Below are 19022 nucleotides of genomic sequence, written 5' to 3' on the forward strand. Positions count from 1 at the left end.
TACCCAAAGCCCAAAAAAAAAAAAAAAAAAAAAAACCAGTCTTTAAAAACTCCCAATGTCAAACCAGCAGGTTCTTCGGGATTGTTTCCTTCCAGACACAATCTTTTCTTATTTTAGCTCTTCAACATTACTTCTTTCCTTGTGTGATGATTGGAGTCCTTGTATATTTCCTTCCTTTCCTGGTGGCAGATTTTGTGCTAATGGTGTGAACGACAAATCTAGTGTGAGAGACAGCTTATCTGGTGTGAATGACAAATCTGGTGTGAGCTTTGTGAATGGTAGCAACTTATCTGGTGTGAGCTTATCTGCATTCTTATCATTGGTGTGGATAAATATTGAAAGTATTGAAATCAATCAACCATACCATGATTGGTTCGTTGATAAGAAAAAAAGGAATGAGAAGATCTAGAGGTTTTGCAGTCTTATGCTCTGGCTTTTAGGATTTTTGCCGCAACAGAAGAAGAAGAAAAAGGATTTGATTTACTCACTTCTATAAGGGAAGAGGACCTGGGATGATTTACTCGAAGATAGGAACTCCCTTTGTCAAAGGATTTGATTTAGTTTGAGCTTGGATTGGGTATAAAAGTGAGGCACATAAGAAGATGAAGATGATGAAGAAGATTGATGGTTGAGATAGAGTTTGTTTTGGATTAAAACGGTGCCGTTTAGAGTTTTAGGTTTTTTAACTAATTTTTTAAAAATTAATTTAAAAAATCAAAAAAATATATTAAAAAAATCAATTTTGAAGTTCACATGAGTGGCATGTGATCTTTTTGAACGATTTCTGTTAAAAGTTAACAAACATGGATTAATATGTAAGTTTTTAAAAAATAAAGGGTATTATCAGTAAAAAAAAAAATTTACAGACCCAAAACTAAAAAAGCATAAAAGTAGAGGGTACTAAAATGCATTTTGCCCTTTTATTTATTATGTATAGTAATATTAGCTAGATATTATGTTTCATGGCTGAGCTATTTGTTATATTCACTCACAAAAACTGAAATTAATTAGTAGCAAAGAAGTTAAAGCTAATTCGAGTTGGTCGTGATTCCTGAATAGTTGGAACTTAGAACCTTGGATGCTTTCTGATCTCTCCCTCACCAAAATCTGCTTGATTTGTTTTGTGTTTCTCTGACCATAATTATCACAAATTAAGAATTAGTTTTGGTAGTTCTTTTTTTTGTTCGTTATTTTTGAACCACAAGTTTTTGCGCAAAGTTGAGTGCACACCATAGGATAAAAAATAAATAGAGTAATAGGAACCTCCTAAGGAATCCCTCTAAGATTTCCAGGTGGTCCTGCTTAGGAAAAGTTCCATCAAACAGTTTTAGGGAATGTCCATTAGAATCTCTCATAAAATAAGGACAATCTAAACATTTCCGCAATTAAAACTCACTTCAATATATATCCACTATAACAACCAGCCTCCAAATTACAATTTAACTATTAATGCGCAACCAACACGCAATTGTAATACTATTAGGAAACAAATATCATTACAATCATGATTAATATCTATATCAAAGTATACTAAGAGGTCTTATAGAATTTAAGTTACGAAAGGAATACATAATACAATTAATATAAAAATAAAGAAATAAAGGAAGTTACTGATGTGGATAACAATAAGAGATGTGATGCAAGAGGGGAGATACCACCTAACAATCAAAACTTAAGAAAATGGGTTAAAACAATAAAACATGATATTAAAATATCTCAGCGAGTGAATTATCTAATATAAGAAAATAATTATTGAACCTTTGAAGTTCTTTCCACAAAAACCTTACACTTATGCTCTTTGAAAGATTTTCTATTTTGAAAATTGTTTAACAAAACCCATATTTATAACCTCAAAAAAATGATTGAATAAAATCCAATACCTAATGAACATATCAATCATTTAAAAACCAATTAAATAAATCAAAGTTATAATTAACCAACCTCAATATAGTATCAAAACCATATGATAAGCCATATGTTAAATATTAATACAATAATCGAATAACATAATTAAAACCATTCAAATAATTTAGTCAAATCATAACTAATTCCATAAATAACTTATCATTATAAATATTAAATTTATTTTTAAGATCTATGTATCATACCATGTATCTAATTTTAGTAAGTGGTCATTGGCATTCCAAGGCATCGGCACCACAAGATTGACAAGGAAGGGAAAACTCATCACCACCCTTTTAGTACTTTGAAGGTGTGTTAACAAAATCACATCATCACTCTCTACATTAGAAGAAGAAAAAAAAAAAAAATATATATATATATATATATCACGACCATAATTAATAATACAGGCAAATATAGGCAAACCTAATACAGGCAATATACACTAATACAGGCAAAAAATATATTCAATATACTCACCGACACCGTATGATACACTAATACAGGCAAACCTAATATCATCATTTGACCATATGATCCGCATATATATATATATATATATATTCCACCATCTCAATTTCGAATTCATGAACCATTCCATGTAAATCAAGATTTTTCAATTTCATTTTCTTAAAACCAATGATTTCCATTTCATAAAACCAAGTTAATAACAATTGGATTGAAATATGAATTTAAATAACCCAAACATTTAAATTACCATGGTTGCCAATTCGATCATGAGTGTATGAGCATATTAAAGTCTGAAACATTTAAAATTTTTCAAAAATCATATAAAATTATAACATATATATATATATATACTATAAAATTATCAATTTAACATGTCTAAAATATTTGAAATTTAATTCACTCATAGTATAGACGATGCCAATTTTTGCTTAACTATAGGATCGCCTTCAAACTCAATACTGGTGCCTAAAATAAACAAAATAGTATTTAGGATTCCAAAAATTTATCTAAAGACATTGATGTATGCCAAAAGTCCTAAAATCAATTCTACCACTTTAGGATAATAGAAAATGAACATTGTGTAGTCCAATTACACTATACCCCATTGGACTTGATATCCAAAATTAGGATTTTCAATGTATGGTCAATTTTTGAAATTAAACCTTCTAGTAGATCGTAACAACCTCTAGGAAAACACTAAAAATTAGAATTTAGTTTTATATTGTCCAATTTCAATCCAATTTTACTAAGTATTTATGAAAATTGACCCATGTTATATAATTACTAAAAACTAAGTTATAATGGACAAATCATATGTCAATTTAAAAGTCTATGAGATAGGTATGACAATGATGTGCTCACCTTGGTCAATTGAGGTCATCGGTGATCGAAAAGCCCAATGGAAAATTTGGTTAAAATTAGGGTTGTTAGATCTCCCAAACAATGAAAAATTAGAGCAACAAGAGGCCATATTTGAACTTAAGAGATCCAAAATAGGGGGAGAGACATGTGGCATGGTTTAGAACTACCGAACTCTAACAAAACTTTGGTGATCAGAAAATTACATAGCTATAACTTTAGATCAGCAATCTAGGCACTTTGTTGGCTGTTCGGTCATGAAATTTTATAGTTAATTGATTTTTCTATAGGCAACTTTGTTATGAACCACCTGAATTGGGATTTCAAGGACTTCAAGGTCAATTTCAATGAGAACCATGGTAGGGTGGTGGTGGTGGCTCATGGTGGTCAACAAAGGAAAGGGTGTTTTTATGTAGGTTGTGTTTTCAAGGGCATTTTGGGCATTTTATGTGATTTTTACATTTTGTCCTCCAATGCTATCACATATCCATTTACTTATACATACCCAAGTCTTTTAGAACAAAACTTATACTGGTTTTGATACTGGTAAAATATTTAAGCATAAACTTTACCAATTCGTAACTTTTAAATCATAAGTTATAATTAGGCATAACATCAGTTTGTGAATTTGTTTGTCAAGCTTTACATAATGGTATAATGGCCAAAATTGAAATTGAATCATTGGATCCACATGCAGTTCATTGGTCAAACTTGATTATGTTTGCATAGTTGGATACTATTTTATACGGGTTTCTTACATTGAGGCTAAATAAATTTTACATACATAAGGGAGTGTTCCCATAGCTTTTTGGAAAATAATCTAAACTTTTCAATTTATTTAATCTAATGGTTCCTATTTGTCCTTTAGAAAATCTTTAGGGTTTGTTTGATATACTAAATTGTATTAGTCTGTGCTATAATGATCTGTATTGTATTATCACTATATGGCATTTAATGCAGATTGTATAATGATTTTGTATGATGTTATCTTGTGTTTGGTGCAGGACCATACTGCACTGTTTAAGCTTTTTTTCCCCTAAAAATAAATAAATTGATAATATTTTATTTATTTAATATTCTATCCTATATTTTTAATCCATTTTTTTAATAAAATCAAAAGATAAAAATAAAATAAAAAACAAAAATTTAATGATAAATAATACATTCAAATGCAAAGTTTGATACATGAAACTAAATTAAATTCCAATAAAACATCTTTTAATATATACATACATATATATATATATAGGATGAGTCTATGGTGCGGTCCATCCCCATGCAGACTCGCACCACTAACGACAGTTTTGAAAAAAATTATCATTAATATTATCTCTGTATAATAGCATTGACGACAGTTTTTCTCAAAACCGTCGTCAAAAGTGCAGCTCCGCATGCGAACAGACCGCACCATAGCATTTCTATATATATATATATTCACAATAGACTATGCTAGGGATGGATTTCATCATCTCCATTTCTTTGAATTTCACTATAGTTTCCACCACTATAAACTAGAGTCCAACTCCAACCATCTTTGCAAAACCAAAAAACAGCTTTAAAGGGAACATTGGTGAGGTGAACATTTATCCATCTATGTTCAAGTCAATCGCTATAATAGGAGCTCTCCCTCTCTAAAGAAAATAGTTTTTCATGGAAACATTATGAAAAAGCTTACTGGTTGTTCATAGGAGGAAAAGAAAACTCTAAAATATGTGTGTGTGTGTGTGAGAGAGAGAGAGAGAGAGAGAGAGAGAACATTCAAAAAGGTGGAGGCATTGGGAATTGAAATTTTGCATTATTAAATATTATATATATATATATATATGTATATATGGAGGGTGAAAATTGTTTAGGCCAAACCTTATAATTCTAAGATTAGAGAGATATGTTTCAAATTTATAAACTTTAAAAGCTTTTCCATCAAAATTTAACCAAATAGGGCCCATCTAACTTAACCATATGAGCGTTGCTTGGTTTCTTTTCTTTTTTCTTTTTTTTTTTCTCCTATAGTCAAAACAAATATTTTGTCTCTTTTGTAATGCAGGACGATTGAAGAATAAAAGGTTTTGAGCTTTAGGCTCAAGTGGTTTAGACATATTATTGAGCCACTTTTATGGGTTATCAAAATTTGACATAACAAATTACATTCATGATAAACTGGAAATACTTTATATTTTATCTCTCTTGCCACCAGAGGATTTTCCTACAAATAAAAAAATAACAAACATTATAACTTTGGAAAGTCGAATGCATGTTTGATTTGATAAAATATTATCTTTAATCTTTGTAATTTGTCTAATATTATATAGATCATTTTAATTCTATTGTATATGTATCATATATATCATAAGGATTCCATGCTTTATTAATAACAAATATAATAATGTTATATTAGTTTTAGATTGTATTTTTAAAAGTAAATATCAATACAAAAATAAATAGGGATTTATGTTGATAAGTTATATTGTCAAAAAAATTATTACCATACAATATCACCCATTAAAAATTTTTTAACATATACCCATTGAGAATTCTCCTACTATATAACCGATAACAAACATTATTAATTTAGTATGAACAATATTTCATTGTGCGTTAGTAATGTGAGTTCCACCATTTGTAATTTTGCAAACTTGAGATGACATTTCTTCTTTCCTATTCGAACACTCGTAAAATCAAATATACTCCTTTTCAGCATCTGTTAATGAAGAATAAGACTTGTATATATTTTCTTTAAATCTAATACCATATTCTAAACATTTAGTCCATGAATAATAAATATCTTTATCTACATCCTCTAAAAACTATATAATTTTTTTCTCAAGCTACTTCTAAATTATGTTTATAACAATAAACAATAATAAAGAAACATTAATCAAAATGTGCATTTTCATAACTTGTAAAAACTAAGAATAATCATCCCTATACCACATATATTGCAGTGTTATTTCTTTCATTTTTTATTCCACGCATTATAAAATTAGCAAGTGTAAGGTAATTATGGACTATTTTTATTCTAATTCTTTCTACAGCCACACTTTAAATTCATTCTAATTTATAATCATTTTTATTTCATGGTCTATCCAACAAAACTAAAAACCTCTTTTTCTTTTAATTTTTTTTTCATTTTCCAATTCAATTTAAAAGTAATTTGCAGGCAAACAAAAGCCTACGTACAACAAAGCTTAAACCATAATAAAGACAAAAACCAACAACAAAACTCAAAAAGTGATAATCATATCTATTGAGAACAAAGATTTTGCTACCATCTTCAATGGTCAAGCCCAAATAGATTGAAGTAAAAATCATTAAAACTTCCAAATCCATCACATTTTTTTAACATACAAATATGATCGTATTAGTGACTTCATCACATAACCCATAAGTCTTATTCAGCAATATAAATACAAATCAACCTGAAAACTAAAAACAATTTTATCATAAAAAGGGATGAAAATGAATAATGGATTATAACAAAGACAACAAAATTATCATTACCATGGAGTTAAAAGAGTACATGAAGAGCAAGAAACTACAATTCAAACATATTTATTATATAATCTGAACATACAAATAAAGATACTACAAACACATAACAAAGCAAAGAAATTTGTTTTGACCATACAACATAATATCTAACACATAATTAAATTCATGATATATGGTTGCACAATCCTCTCAACTATCCCCATTTTATCCAAGTAACTTTCTAACAAATCTCTCCTTAAAAGCATCATTGAGGGTTTTGATTGTTGACATGAGGTTTATCTTGTCTGAAAAATTTTAAGATGATCATCTTCGGAAAGCACCATTGAATCTAACTCATTGGAAATGTAGAACAGTCTTCATTTCCTTTCACAAGCTTGTCAATCATCACACTTAATTGCTAAACACTTTTTTTGAACATTTCTTTGAATGTTGCAATTGTAGTGGCATCATTATCATCACCTGGTCTATTTCTCTTCCTAATATGGGAGGAAGTGGTGGTGGAACAATTTTAAATTGGCAATGGTGAGCTCTTATCAGCAACAATATTATTCATATTATTAATACTCATATTATCCAAATTTCCTTCTTCCTGATTGACATCTTCCTCCATCTCAACAAGAGTTTCAACTTTTTACCTATTGCTCTATTTTTCCCAAATATAGTAACTAACTGATTAAAAAGAGGGAAAAAGTTTCCTTCCATCCATTAGCATCCATATTGTGCTACGATAAAGATATGAAGAAATGTTAACTAGGTTATTTCGATATTTAGAAATAAACAAATAATTCTGCCATGCCTCATCAATGTCAACCTCAATGCATTTGGTAATATCATTCCATGCAAAATCACTTTTATTCATCAAATATATATAAGTCCATAAGTTTTTTCTTTTTTCTTTTCCACACTTCCTCATCTTTGAATCTAAGTGAGAATTAACTTTCAATCCAGCATCATAACATAACTTTTGTTATGCTTTCTTTATCTTGATCAAGGTTCCGGATCTTAAGGTACTATTCTCATATTACCACCATCTGTCACTGTATCTTCAAGAAATTTTGATAATGTCTCTTTTTCATTCCTAGTCTATGATCTTCTCAATCCCTAGGCTTGAGTATTTTATCCGACATCTATTTCTAAAAATTAACAATAGGATATTTAACCACATAAAAAATATATTAACAATACTTCGATGAAAATAACAAGAGAATATATATATATATATATCATTACACACCACACAAACATATATATATATATATGTATGTATATATAAATAAGTAATTTTTACCCAAAAAGAATTAACTACATATATGTCTACATTGGATAGATCAATTTCTGCATTAAACAATACCAAGAAAAAGAAGTCAACTCATGTTAAATTGTCTCTAACTAATAATATGCCAATAAGCGATCTTTATTACTTTGTAACAATCAACAATATTCTGCAAATAGCCATGCTAAAAATCCAGCCAACTCAACTAGCAACCCATGATGATGCTATGTGGCTTTTTGACGTCGATCTTGGCACATCAATAGTTCGATTACCGTAAAATTTTGCTAGCTACTGGCTTTAAGATGGACAAGGGTGTGGTCTGGCACGTGTGATGTCTAGACTGCCAGAATTCAATCAATTATGGCATGCCCAAACTACTTAAATGTGGGTATGCGAGTCAACCCGGTTTTGGATAGGTTTGTAGGTGTTCACATGGGTTTTGATTTTTTTTTTTTCAAAGGCATTTTGAATAATTTTAGAATGTTGGGTTTCCAAAGGACACCTTCCTAAATATATAAAGACTCTTAGGTCACTAACAAATAAAAATCGAGAACTAGTTTCGATATTGATATGATACTTATGTTTTGGGTGTCAAAATTAGACACGTCGCCAATTTACAAATTTGTAGGGATGAGCTCTACAGTATGGTGTATTCGTCGAACCAAAATTCTTGACAATTTAAAAAATCAAACATGGGACCCACTAACAATCTAGTTGGTGGTAATCAGATGTTTTGGGAGATGGGGTGCTACAATGTACTCCCTCGAAGAAATTTCATCATCGAAATTTGTATATACCTACCAAGATATTGAGGATGGCCCCAGCCTCCTACTGGGTCATAGTGGAAACTCCACATATGCTTGTTGGATGTCCCTTCTGACCTCTAACTCTAGCTGTAGTTGTGGACTATCTTTCAGTATTAATAGATCCTTCTATAGTCTAACCTGTTTATACAATAGTCTGGCCTACCTATGCACTTTATCTCCCATAACTATCAACTTGCTAAAGCTAAGGACCAGATCTAGAGGCTCCTGCTTCACTCTATCCCAAATAAGGATAACTCTTTACAAAGTCCTTTGGATACACACAAAGGAAACATACTCCATCCCATTGACCACACCTAATAAGATATCGCCCACAAAGTCTGCAATCGATATGAAAACTATCTCGACACTGTGTTGACCCATTCTCTACTATCCAGAGCTCTGAGTGTAACCACCTCTCTAAGACATATCGCCTTTGAGACTATGGTTGCCTCCTCTGAATCCTCTACTATTAGATATCCCTAAGCAGAAACTACCTCTCTTGGATGGCTCATGTCAAGGATCATCTAAATATGTACCATCGAAAGGTTGTTGTCGAGGCCTATAAATCTCCATCTGTGGCTCAAACTGTAAAGCTGCCTCTTGTAGAGTTTGATGGTAGGATGATGAGCTCCCAAAATGCCTGCAACAATAAGCTCACCTAACCCATTTAAAAACCTCTACTTATTCTATTTGTCATTAGGAACCATGAAAAGACCAAGCTATGACAGTTTCTTGAACCTCTGCTCATAATCAGTAACAATCATGGTCCCCTAAATCAACCTCTCAAACTCTAGTCTCTTAAACTCCTTAAAGGTTGGAGGATAAAACTCTGCATTAAAAGCCTCTTTAAATTGATTGAAGGCGTGATCTTGTATCTCTCGCTCACCAACCCTCCAAATGAAGGCATTACCCTTCGAAAGAAAACTAGCAATCTTAACCTTGTCCACATCAAACATTACATGTCCTCCTCCAACATCTTCTTAACTGTAGCCAACCAAGCCAAAGCTACTAATGAATCAATGGTTTCCTCAAATATCACTGCACCCAACTCCCTAATCTATTTAATTGTGGGGCACAAAGGGTTGATACGCATAGCAACTTGTCACAACTTCAGCCAACCTCTCTAAACGCTTAAACCCTAAATGTGGCCTCACTCACACCCTTTACTGGCTCTTGCTTATATCTAGGACTACTATGTTTGGAATAGCATCCTCTAATCTAGATAATGAGGACAAAATCAACTCAACACAATACTTAAACTGGGCAAATAAATAAATAAAACTAAATTTAGGAAACAAGCAAAACACTGAGAATAACAAGACAAAGGATGCACATATAAGTGCGAGGCTACAAGATCAATAAACCTAACGCTCTGATGTCAAATTGAAAAGATCACTCCCAGGCTTCTTTTAGGATACCCAAAGTGGTCCCTCCTACAAAAACCCCACCAAATCAATATTGAAAAGTCCAGTGGGACCTCCCCATAAGATGGATATAAACCAACATTATAAATAGAATGTCAATAATACCTTTAAAATATTTTCCATAAATCAATAATATCAAATCAAGAGTTCCAAACCCAAATCTAAAGAAAGAGAAATAAAATAAAGAGTTGGCATTTTAGTTCAATCCATCATAGTAATATAACGAAGTGCAACAGTTTAAAACTAAATAAAAAAACAACATAAATGATAAATCTAGTTGAAGTACAATAAAAGGAAAATACATCAATAATGAAATAATAGTAGCGATAAAGATATGAGATGATAATATACTAGAAAAATTATGAAGATGCCAGACATAGCGTGTGTAACCTATCAGGTGAGGCATAAGGAAACTATTTAAAAATTTAAAACTATAAGATAAGCTCATGAGTGGAACAAAACAATAATATGAATATAGCCACTTAATTTTAAAAAAAAAATTCACTTAATACCTCACTTTCACTCTTTTAAAACGTTCTCCTTCTTACAACCATTTCACAAAATATCTCCAAAACAATATCATAGAAAGAGCATTTCATAATTAAAGAATTTAAAATATAATTAATCAATTGAAACATAAATTTAATGCTGGACAATAAACAATATAATCGTAATTTAGAAACAATAATGAAATATAATAAAACCACCAAATATATATATTAGAGAAAACACATACAATGTACCATATAATAAAACCACCAAATATATATATATATATATTAGAGAAAACACATACAATGTACCACATAATAAAACCACCAAATATATATATATATATATATTAGAGAAAACACATACAATGTACCATACGATATATTTAGTGCTATCAAATGGTGCACAGCGTCTCGAAACACCACTAAATAGTAAAAAAAATATACAGAAACCAATATCATAAAGGAGTAGGAAATGTAATAAAAATACCTTTTAGGCTCCAGAAATAAAATCCGAGGCTTTCATGCATACCAGACATCTTAAAATACTTTATACAACTTTCTGATGGTATATAAATTGGATACCGAAAAGTCCAATTAGGATCCGATATTCAAAATTGAGATTTTTCATCCGAAAGCCAATTTAATAAAATAAACCTTCCATTGAGTCCCATTAATACCTAATTACTCAAATCCAACTTAAATTTTATCTAATTTATCCAATTGTATCTTAACACGGTCCAATTTTTATTCACTACTTAATAAATTGATTCAAAAACTGAAAAATTATCAAACAACAACCAAAATTTACAAACTTTATAGCAATGGAAAGCTTATAGAATGGGTAACAAAAATCTAAACTTATTTTGGTCCAAAAATGTTGTCAATCTTCAAAAAACACATTTGAAAATTTGGCCAAATTTGATGTTGATAAATCTCTCAAACCATGAAGAATTTCGATAAATGGAGTGTGCCAATGGATTTAGAGGGTCAAAAAAAGGGGAGAGGGTGAGTGGTACGGCCTAAAATGGCCAAAAATTTGACCAACTCATCAGCCATCAGAGACGATGCTATCGTGGCTTCTTGGCACCAATCTAGGTGCATCAACCATCTGATTGCCTTGTAATTTTGTTGGCTAGCTTGTTTTAAGATCAAGAAGGCTGTGATCTAGCACATGTGATGTTTAGACAGTCAGAATTCAATAAAATCTAACAAATCAAAACTGTTGAAATGTGAGTATGTGTGTCGACCCAATTTTGGGCAAGTTTGTAGGTGTTCACATGGGTTTTGGGCTTTTTAGAAGCAATTTGGGTAGTTTTAAAATGTTAGATTCCCAAAGCACACCTTCCTAGGTATGTATAGGCTTTTAAGTCAGTAACAAATAAAAATCTGAAACCGATTTAAACATTGATATAATACTGATGTTTAAAAAATTTTCAAAACCATAATTTTCTAGTTGTAACTACGAATTAGGTGTGCCACTAGTTTATAAATTCGTATCGATGAAATCTACGCTATGATATATTGACCAAACCGAAATTGTTAACAGTTTAAAAAGCCAAACTTAAAATCCACTAACATTTTAATTGGTCAAACCCGGTTCAAAATATCAAGCATTTACAGGGATGGGATGTTACATGCACTCTTAGATGAAGAAGAGGAAGAAGAAGAATTGCCCAGAATGGAATGAAGAAAATGAGAGGAACGAAATAAAATAATAAGAAGAAAAAGAAAAAGAAGAAAGAGCAGTAGAGAGATTTTACAGGTCTTCCTTGGATTGGAATGAAGTAAATGAGAGAATGAAATAAAATAATGGAAGTTGAGACTTTTATAGCCATATAGTTGACCGTAAAATAGTAATTTCTCAAAATTCACAAGGAAAGGTCTGGAATGACCTTGAGATTCTTTAAATTCTTTTTCTAAACCACCATCAATTTTGCAGAAAAAAATTTAAATAAAAACCATTTTGCAACTTTGCTAAAATAAATAAATATGAATAATCAAATACTATGCACAAATAGATTCTCATAATTGAATAATTTAAGGTTTCTCAATTCCTAAGAAAATATTTACGCATTAAAATTTACACACAAGAATTCAAGCATTATCTTAAAATAAATTCAAGAAATTTAAGGTCCAACAATTGTAAGTCTTAAAAGAAAACCAAACCAAAAAGAAAAATCCACCATTTTCATAAGGAACAAATAACAAATTTCAAATTTCATCACCAAGCACCATAAGGTTTTCTTGTAATTTAAGAACTAGAAAAGTATAGATTTTTGGGTTGTTTATATCATATTTAAAAGACAAATGAAAAAAAAAAATCAAGATAAACACTAAGAAAAATATATGGTCAATGAATTGGGTAGTTTTATTCAAGAAAATTTTTGGGTTAAATTTGATTTGGTATAGTATCTAATTTGTAGGCTAAATGAATGAAATTTTAATAAAAAACTCTATCCTAAGCATCAAACTCCCACACCTCAGAATACTAAACCTTTTGATATTTAATTTTAGCAAAACCCACCTCCGATTTGCATTTCTTCTTCTTCGTTTGAAATATTTTCTCTCCGTTTACTCAACCCTAAAATTCCCATGGGATGATCTTGCAACCTAAATCTTACACCTCAGTTTACCATGACTTAGAGGGAAAGAGAGTGAGAATTGGCACCAAGAGAGGGAGAGTTTGTGCCAAGCATCAGTGGAGATATGTGGAATGGCCAAGGTCGAGACGAAGCTTACTTTCTCTCTCCAAGCTTACTTCCACATGGGTCAAGACACGTCAATCAAAAATAAGTGGATATCATATATAAAAAGACCATTTTGCCCTTTAGCTATTAAGTTTAAATGCTTAATGGATTGTTTATAATGGTAGGAGCTACTAACGAATCATCAGAAAAGTTAGAGATTAAATTTGATTTAAGTCAAATCTCAAAAGCTATAGTTGATATTAACCGCCCTTATAATATATTTTAAACAAAATAAAAAGGGGATTTTATCTAAGTTTGGTTGAATATAGAATCTAGAAATAAATGGAACGGTTCTATTACTGAATTAAGCTTATGAATTTGATGAGAGATTCCATATTTAATAGACATGAGATTTCAAAAAGCCTAATGATATATTTTTTAACATTAAAAAAATGATATATTTTTCAAAGAAAAAAAATAAAATATATTTTTGTTATTTTATTTATTATTTATAGTTTTGCTCAAAAAATACTATATTAAATAAAACAAAAATACTTTGGGTTTTATTTAAAGTTGAATCCTTGTTAAGATACCAAAAACAAAAGGAAAGTAGGGCGGAGGATGTATCTCACCAAAAAAATCTAGCAACTAAAAAATGAGCCACCTTACTAACTTATCTAGGAGATTAACTTCTTCACTTTTTTTTTTTTTTTTTTTGTGGTAATATATTAACTTTTTTCAATTAGAAGAACAATGGAACCACCATTCCGTATTTTTTTCTACTAAATTTATTAACTAACCCTACCTAGGCGGCTATCTACCAAACTATAATAATCATTACTAGTCAAACTTAGTGTATAGTCAGTAATCATTCTCTTTTTATTATTATTATTTTAAAAAAGAAAACGTATAGTCAGTGATCATTCACACTTTACTCTTGTAAAGTGCATAATATGTAAATCTTGTAATTTTTCTACTGGGTGATGACCTAGCTTATGCCCGCAGCAACACGCCTCATCACAATAGAGGTGTAAATATTTTTACACTTAACCATGTTACCTAATGCAATAAAATTAGTATACATAAATTTTTATTCTACAAAACAATGTTGAATAGTTTATGACATTTTACTGGTATCCTAATACATGTAATTCATGTCAAAATTATCAATTTCTATGTCAAAAAATATCTATATCCAAAATAAAATTGGTGACTTCAAAAGGGAGAATAAAATGATATATTATCTATAGATTAATGTATTTTTCTAGGCAATAAAGCCTAAGGTATAATGGGAGGCAGTAAATAGATATTAAAATTAATTTACATATCTATCCTTTTAAGGACATTGAATGTTATTGCCTAATATAACCTCAATTACATTCTGTAGGAAAAGATTGATATATATGTATTATATATTCTTAAACTATTGTTTTTTTTTTATTATTTTTGTCCAATTATATATTGTTACCTATGAATTAGTTTTAGCAAATTAGTCATACACATTACATAATAATGTAATAAATATTGAAAATAAGTTTATGAGATATGTTACCAAGGTCTACATGGTGAATTTAACTAAATCCAAGTTTAAATGCATGATTGAGCTATAAAATAATAAAGAAACAATAATATTAATAATGTAAGAGTTTTTATACTTTGGGGACAAAATGCAAAATATATCATAGTTTATGAGACAAAATATCATTCACCCTAAAAGTAAATTTTTAAATATTAAAAATATATAATCCTATATGATTGAAATAAGAATTTTCATAAAATTTATTCTTCAATACAATCCAAGAGGCGGTTAATTGTTCTTGTAAATCATATAGGCCTTCTAAGAACAAGATAGAGCTACCTTACCGACCAAGATTTTGTATCGATCACTTGACGTACAAATAACAAATAATTATGTGTTTATATATATATATTAATCAAGCAAAGAAGGTCACTTTTAGATTTTCATCCTAATATTATTATTACAGCTCCTACCAACAAATTATATGACTGTCTTTTTACTGCATGATTCTAATTAATTAATTGATTAATTAGTTGTAGTTGCTGGCCATAGGTACATAATAAGAGAGAGAATGAGATATCAAAATCATGGAAATATTAATAATTTAATATGCATGCATGGTTACTTTCCTTATCAATAATGTAATCTGTCGTGCAAGTTTCCCATTTGGTAATAAGAGATCAATTTGGTAATAATAAGCAACAAATACACCGATAATTTACTGCAGCATAATATAAAACATACATATATATATATATATATATATACTTATTTTATACTTGTATATTATTCTTAGATTATACACCAAAAAAGCTATAGAGACAAACTCTTAAATCCTTTCTTACTCAAAGTCCTCTATAAACCAATTTAATTAGCACTACTGGAAATTATAAATTAAGAAATTCAAAGACATAAACAAACACACACACACACACACACACATATATATATATATATATATATATATAAGCTTCCATATTTACATATATTTGTTTCTTGTAGTAATGAAGAAGCAACAAACACAAAAGTTGGAAAAAGAAAAAGAAATGGGGGCTCACTCTACTTGACCACAATTAGTTAAAGAAAAATGATTATAAAAAAAAAATTAAAAAAAGAAGAGAACTTATGTTGAATAAACATTTTGACTGTTCCATGATTATTATTGTAGATGTTCCCTTGTCTTGAAGATGGGGCATTCTCCCAATATGTTGTGGGCACTAAACCAACTACTCTACAATTTCATGACTTTCATAAAATTGATGTTAAATATAAAAATTTTGCTCTTTGTTATTATTAATGATGATCGACAGCTTATATAATAAATTTTAATTGGAATATATAATTCTATTATTTTTTATATTAAAATTTTAAAAATAAACACTTTAATGATAACATTCAAATTATTATATAACATGTAAGTCTTACGAATAATTATTTACCAATGATAAGAAATAACATTTTTTAAAAATATAAAGAAAATATGAATTGTTTTATAATTTTGAATTGTAAGACTTTTTTAAACTTAGACTAATTAAAATTGAAATAGTTTAATTTAATTAGCAAGCTATAATATATGGACATTTAAATTATTATATAGCATATGAGTTTTACTGGTGATCGTTCATCAACAATGACAAATAATATTTTTTAAATATAAATAAATGAATTTTTTTAAAAGATTTTAAATTAAATTACACTTTTTAAATTTTAGACTAATTAAAATTGAAATAGTTTAATTCAATTAGGAAACTATAATAATATATATATATATTATCCACATAAATATTTGATGAAATTGATTTTTTTTTTTTTTGGTTATATTATCTGAACTATGATTCTTAAATTGATATTTCTTTGTTATATTATCCATATAAATATTTTATGAAATTGACTACTTAACATTCAAAATACAATTTTAAGTGCAAATATATATATTAAAATTGATTCTTTTAAAACAAAATTTATAAAACAGTGAAAGAAAAAAAAAAGGGAGGCATTTTTGAACGATAACACATCTCAATCTTAAAATTAGGTTTTAGAGTTTTTTTTTTATATTTTCTTCCAAAGATGATCAATGAGAAGAAAAATAAATAAAAAGAAAATAACAATAAGAATGTGAAACAGGCTGTGTGCTACAACTAATTAATTTAATAGAACATATATTAGAAATGTAGGACAGGAGGAGTAGTACTATTAACTGAACCACTGGGCAAATGCCAGGTGTGCAAATCTTATTGGGGGCGGCAATTCAGCTGATTAAATCAACAGCCAGCCATATTACCCAACCTGGTCCCTGCTCTGCTGGCCCAGGCATGAAAGAAAAGGCTTCGAAAGCTAGAAAGGTCACCTCTTTTTAGTTTTTCTTTTTAATTTTCTTTTTGCTTTCAATAATTTTATTTTTAAAGTAAATCAATTCCGAGTTTATATGTTAGTTTTGTAAAATAAATTCATTCATTTTTTCTTTGGGGGTATATTTTGGATAATAATTCAAAAATCGGAGATTATTGCAAGAATAAAAGTAAAAATTCGAGATGACATTTCCAACATTTTGACTAAATTAATATACCAGATTTTTTTTTAGCAACGAAAATTGATTTTATTCAATTAAAAGGTCCAGATACTTCCAAAGCAGAACATCGGACAGCCATGAGGGAACTCTTCCATCTATACAGTTTCGTCCACAAGACGTAATGCTTTGATTTGGTAACATGTATTATAAGAAAAAAGAAAGAATCATATAAAATAGTTTACGAAATTGTATAACAAAGTCATATTAATTTTTATAGGTGGACATCATTAATTTATTAACAAGTAAAATTTATATTTATACATGAAATGATTCTATGTATTAAAACCTATGATAAAGATTTTTTTATGAATATCATCTTAACTATTAAATAAATAGATCTAACTTATATAAATTATATTATACAAAATAAAATTTATAGAGTATAAAATTCATATAATTTCCAATTCCTATCCACCCTTATATATATTCAATCAAGAATCAATAATTTTCAAAAAAAAATTATCAGATATTTTGGCACATTAAATTAATGTTACCCATTTTACATAAGCCATAACAACATTACCTATACCCCTTTATTTACCAAAATTAAAATATTACCCATAATAAAAATATATTAGCCCTACCATTTTTTAAAAAATTTATATTATTTTGATAGTATACATAAACAAATATTATCAAATAAAATGGATTAAATAGTATACATAAACAAATATTATCAAATAAAATGGACTCAATTAATAAATTATTCATATCTACTTTCTATATTTTAAAAAAAAATACAAATTTAAAATATCAAAATAAAAAAATTATTATAAATATAGAAAAATATTAATATATATGATAAATAAATATATATATATATATATATATCTATTTTATTGAGGGTTGGGAAATTCAAAATTTTAATATTTTGACAAAGAAATAGTGGCTTCATTACTATGTGTTTTTGGTAACTACATGGTACAATATACACAGATGATCAGAATATATAAATATTCATTGCCATGAGCTTTTATTTTTTCTTGTTTTTTATTTTTTATTTTTTTTTTTTTGAGTAATTCATTGCTAATTGTCAAAGTCTAAATAGAAAGACTGAAAGAAAGACCTGCTTTTTTTCCCATGCTTTGAAGTTTACGTCAGTAGGGGTTTTCTGTAGGGACAAATTGATGATAAATCTATCTACTTTCCCATAACACTTTCTGCTTTTGTTTTGGATTTCGAGTCTTTTAATTCATAACTCTTAAATCCCAAGCAAAAGAAAAAAGTTGGTAACTAGGATTCCATAATTCATGCAAGAATGTCGTCTAAGATTATGAAGAATAGGGCATCAAATGCTCATCTAAACACAGATTTTGATAAATTACAACAAAAGGCAAAAGCATTAATTTTTTCTTCTTCTTCATCAAACTTTAGGAGCTGATTTGATAAAGATTTTTTTTACTAATTTCAAAATTTGTCTTTAATTAAAACCTTCCAATTCCAAATGGAACTTTTAATTACATTTCTTTTTTTTCTTTTTAAGTTCAAAAGTATAAGAAAAATCTAAGGTATTGATTTCTATATGGTCAC

The sequence above is a fragment of the Ziziphus jujuba genome, chromosome 2 (genome assembly GCF_031755915.1).
Source record: "Ziziphus jujuba cultivar Dongzao chromosome 2, ASM3175591v1".
NCBI classification, from domain to species: Eukaryota; Viridiplantae; Streptophyta; class Magnoliopsida; order Rosales; family Rhamnaceae; genus Ziziphus; species Ziziphus jujuba.